The sequence below is a fragment of the Pollicipes pollicipes genome, unplaced genomic scaffold (genome assembly GCF_011947565.3).
Source record: "Pollicipes pollicipes isolate AB1234 unplaced genomic scaffold, Ppol_2.1 Scaffold_6138;HRSCAF=7277_pilon_pilon_pilon, whole genome shotgun sequence".
Taxonomy (NCBI): Eukaryota; Metazoa; Arthropoda; class Thecostraca; order Pollicipedomorpha; family Pollicipedidae; genus Pollicipes; species Pollicipes pollicipes.
Window position 1 is genome coordinate 26,150,322 of NW_023596818.1, and position 5,276 is coordinate 26,155,597.

Genomic DNA, 5,276 nt, shown 5'->3' on the forward strand with positions numbered 1-5,276 from the left:
GACACGAGCCCGCAGCGGCATTTCAGTTCGATGTGGTTGAGAAACGAGAAAGGGAAAGCGAATTAAAGGGCGAGAAGCGGCAAGAAGGCTCCTCTGTCGTGCGTTTTCTTTCTCTTGTCTTTTCTTTCCGTTCTCCAAAGTTTCTTCGCCTCAAAGTTTCCAAGCTCCTCTTCCTTTCCAAAAAAGAAGGACGGCGCGCGGCTGCTGCCTGGCGTGCGATGCAAACACTGCCTGCTGTGGAACGTTTATTGTGGGAAGTCTGGGAAGTTAACAGAGGCGCGATAGCTCGGCTCTCTTCAGTATTCACATACTATTTTTGTTCTCCTGCAATCCCTGCTCTCGAACCTAGCGAAAGTCAGTTCCTCAGTCAGCTCCCGTCTCTGTCCCATCTTTTCCCCCTGTTCTTTTCCTGTGCCTTTCCGCCACTCTGTCGTGCCCCCCTGTTCCGTAGTCTTCTCTTTTCGTTCCTCCAGACGTCTCTCCGTTTCCAAGCTGTACCTGAGGCCCTTCGCCAACTGACATCTCTCCGTCCCCCAGGCGTATATCTCCGTCTCCTCAGCCATGCTTTTCTGTTTCACTAGTCGTGTATTTACATTCACTAGTCTCGTCCTCTCGTTTCAGCGGTAGTTCCGGCTCCGTCCCGCCGGCCGAGTACGTGTCGCCCGTGTGAGGGCGTGACCTCCGGCCCGGCCGGCCGACCTCTGACCTTACTTCCGGTCGGGCGCTCCTGCCCACTGAGGTGAGCGGCCGTCTCTCTCCCGGGGACCGCCGGCCGGCCGACCGACACCGCCCGCCGGAGCTGGCCGGGTGTTTGTCAGCTTAACAACCCTTCCACGGCAAACGATGCCTTGCAGGAAATTAATCTGCCAATTACTTGGCAAAGATCGGCGCGCGATAGCGCCACCACTGTCACCTCGATGTAAGGCCGTACATCACTATTCAGAGGCTTAACGACACCAACTTTGGTCCAGTGTCACGGGACGCCTGTCCAAAAACGACTGGCCTCCGCGTATGATACTTTTTAAGGCCGAGTCAGCATCAGGCTGCGCACTACAAATGACGTCTTCCCCGTTTTGTCGACGCTGCCCGCCCGATGCGGTGCTGAGACGCCGTCCCATTGTTTGGTCTACTTTGTGCAGCAATCGGTGGGCGCGACGCTTATTCTCGACCAGAAATGCTCAACTCAGGTCCTGAGCTCGCGATTAGCATGGCGTGCTGCTCACCATTAACTCCAATGATGGGCCTATGCGATCAACAGGAAGGCACATTGCGCAGTGTTTTTACGAGTGTTTCCTGCTTTGGCAGGCATGTTTGCAGGTCAGGGTTCGTTTCTTATCGCTAGATGCGCGGTGGACGAGGAGTCAGCTATCGCCGGTCATGCGGTGCCAAAGTCATGTGACACCACAACAAACTCACCGAGAGATGCCGACGGCGAGATGCCCGACGGAGAGATGCCCGACGGCGAGATGCCCGACGGAAAGTGCCCGACTTTTTGCGGAGCTGCTTCACATCAACGCCCACTAACAAAGGACACCCCTGTTTGCAGAATGATCGCCGTCTGCCATAGTGCAATACGTCCCCTGCTGGCGACGACAACATTATTATCTGCAAGGGGGCCTGACCGGTGCAATGACCTTGAGCAAGGTCCTGCTTCGGCCGCCACCGCCGCTGATTGGAGCAGCGACGTCCAATCGGAGGAGCGGCGTTGTGCCGGGTGTGACCTGCAGCTGGAGAGCGCCGCGCTGCAGTGAAGACGACCCCGTGACCTGCTACGTGAAAGCTGTGATATCATACGTATTTGATGGACCGGTTAGTCCTATAGTGCATACGTAAATGTCGTGTAAAATAGAGGAGTAGACAGACGTGCTGACGCCGAATGTGTTGGCTCGGTACACGGTGATGTGTTTGCGTGCGTATTTGCCGTTTTCTCATCGTGTTAAGTTGATTGTGCCAAGGCAATACCGTGGCGTTACACTGTTGTTGACTAGCTTGTCTTCGTTTGCTCTGCTGTTCCCTCCCGCCCGCCCTTAGCACCCAAGCTATGGTTGTGGTCGGTGGAACTCTGTTCATAATTGGTGCCATCATTCGGGTTTCTTCGCCATGCCTGTGAAGCTCGCTGTGACATACGCTACCCTTGAGTCGCATTCTTGACCCATGCAATGTTAAGCCAGGGGCGTGCGAGTTAGTGCGTCTATTTGAACATGATGATGTGCTCGCTTTGTCCCCGCAGTTGTGGAAGCCATCAATCTCAACCGCTCTTTCGCCATTGCGATACGAATCCCACTGTGGCCATGATTTTAAGTACTTGACGACCTGTCTTCCTCGGTCGAGCGCGCCCAGCACTGTCTCCGTCGCTGTTCATACTGAACCGCGTCCCCCCCCCCTCCCCCCAACGACAAGCCACGGCTGACCTTGACCCTTGACCGTCGTGACCTGCGTGCGTCGATCGTCGGTGTCAACGCCAGGTCGAGGGTTCAGCCACGCTCGCGTTTCAGTCACACAAAGGCACTCAGTGCCGGTCGTTGTGCATGGCTTTCACAGGGTTGCTTCAGCGCCACCTCGCACACGTCGTTACGCGTCGTTGCCCACCCAGACAAGTGTGACAGACATCTTCCGCCACACAATGACAATTATATCTCACGCCAAGCTATCCTGCAGACTGGATCAGTCGCCCTTCGACAGCCTGCTACCACAGCCGCCTGACATTGACCTGACCTGTGGGGCCTGTGTATCCTGGTTGAAGATACAAGCCGCGCAACTAACGTGTTCCTGCCGAGTCCTCGTTACACATCCCGGTTCGGTACGTTTCTGTGAATGCTTGTTCCCATCCTAAGCTTGAGCGGCCGGTCTGCCCAGTCATAATGCTGCCATTGTTCAATGTACATACGTGTCGAATGGAAAAATATAACCTGGAATGGATCTGTGTGTGCATATGGTGAAGGGCGTGAAATGCTGCTGTCTGTATTGGAAAATGCGGCGTCCGCACGTGCTATGGAACACGATGCTCTGAATATAAAGTGATGATTGAAACATATCAGCTCGATAAGGACTTTTACGTATATGGTGTGACGTGCAGCTCTAAAAACCCCGTGGACCAATACAATTATTCCGGTTTCGAGCGCCTTCACACAATTATGCACCGTTTTTATCATTGCCATTGTTCTCTACGCCCTAAAACGCCTGCAAGCAAATGTGGCAACCACATCACAGCGGCAGCCCACGCACACAGCGTGATCTCGGAGGTAACAAAACGTCAATAAATGCTCGGCCTTTTCTGAATAGAGATGTTTTTCTGTCAGTCACCGCGTCCCCGGGGAATGGCGCCGTCACAGCCCCGCTCCCCGGAGCTTTTTCAATTGGTCTGGGCTGAGCATCACTGGCCTGCTTTCAGCCGGGGAGCGCCGCGTCCCCGCCCGCCCTTCCCCTCATCCAAAGCCCGCCGTCCCCTCCGCGGCCGAGCACGAACACGGAAAAGGTGAGACGACCAAATGGAGCCGCGCGGAATAACAATGCGCCTAATGGAGATGAGTTGGCTTTGATTTAAGATCGGTCACCTCCCCTCGGCCGATGCCCTCAGGGGATCCGCCGCGAGCCAGATGGGCGCAGATCGACTTCGGTGGGGGAGCTTGCCGAGGGGGGGGGCTGGTCCCCTGACTCAGCTGCCAGCGAGAGGGGGTATACCGTCGGACAGTGACGCTGGCCGACCACCGGGTGGTAATTAATTTATTCGGTTTGATGGCCGTTGACGTGGCGCCAGATGAGAGACCGATGGGTGTGCCGCGCGCTGCGGCCGAGGTATCCGGTGCTGTTTGGCCGGCTCCGAGGGTGAGCTGGCAGCGCGACCCGGCAGTAAGGTCAGTGCTCTCCACTTTTTAACGCTTTAAAAATGTTCTCCGAGCAGTTCACACGGGCAGCTTCCGAACATATCCTTGCCTAGAGGTGGTTGTGAGCTCCCTGAGCCTCACGAGAGGGACACGTCTGCGGAGCATCAGTGGAGGTTGCGGTTCTCGACGCCCATCTGCTTCCTCCTTCGCCCTTTTCTCCGTGAAGGGCTTAGCGTCGGACGTCGAAAGCAGACCGTCGTTCTTGCACGTTGCCAGGAAGCACACACACAGGTCGAGTCAAGCGATCGTACCATTCGGTGACCCGCCCTCAAACCTTCCGTAACTCGCGTCTCGGACCTGCGTCCCGCGTCGGCCACCTCAGTGCGAAGTCAGCAGCAGCATGCAGCGTGCAGCGTGCAGCATCCCGCGAGACACATGCGGGCGGTCCGGCACATCACGGAGATCATTTGGCAACCACTGAGAGCTTTACGAATGGATGTAGGCTCTGGACAGTCCATTCAGACCGCACAATCCTTTTTGCGAACGAAGAGCGGTTTTCTCTCGTTTCGTTCCCTTTGTTTTGCTCCGAGCTGCGCGAGCCGAGCGAGCCAACTGGAGGGTCATTTATCTGGGGGCGGACAATCCGTATTTGGCTCAGCCTCGCGGATGGACGTTGAGGGAGCTCCCAGCCTGGCGAAATTTGGTGCGGTCGCTTAAACAGACGTGACTGGCAAAAATCTCCAGGGATGTGTTGCGCCGTTCGGCAAAAACAGAAATGAAACAAAGGTAGAGGAATTGAGTTCTGTTCGCCGCGTTAATAACGTTTAACTTTATTCTCCTTGCATTGGCGAGGCAGAAGACAGTATAGCAGCACGTTAAATTCTGTTGACGGTTTTGTGTGTCCGTGCAGAAGAGCTTGCAAATCTTGACGTCCACAAGAACTGCAAGGTGCATGCATGTTATTTGCCCGCAGCAAGAAACGGAGCAAATATGAAGCTAACAAGCAACAGTTCTTTAGGCCATGTTGTTTTAATCGCCCCAAACCGTGAAAATTGGGTGTTAGTTGGGTGCGTCAATTTTCCAACGCCTCGGCGATAGTGGGAGGGCAAATAAAACTTTGCATAACAAATGCGGATGGGTGCTAAAACAGCTGTAAAATGGACACGGTTGAAGCCCATGTGCAGATGATATAACAGTGCGGTCGATGAGATCATTCTCGCGCGAGCAATACCACCAGGCCCGGGTCGCGTCTGTTGATGGGCTAGCCATTGTGCCACAATGGGCGTGGAGCCGTGGTAACGCATACATCATCATTGATTCACCACCAGCGCTGGTGATGAGTATAATGCGATGCTGGTGATTTCCACTTTAATGCAGTGTTGATAGTTGCCATCAGTTTGTACCATGTATCGCGATCCTGGTATTTGGACGTGATAAACGGGATGTAAACAG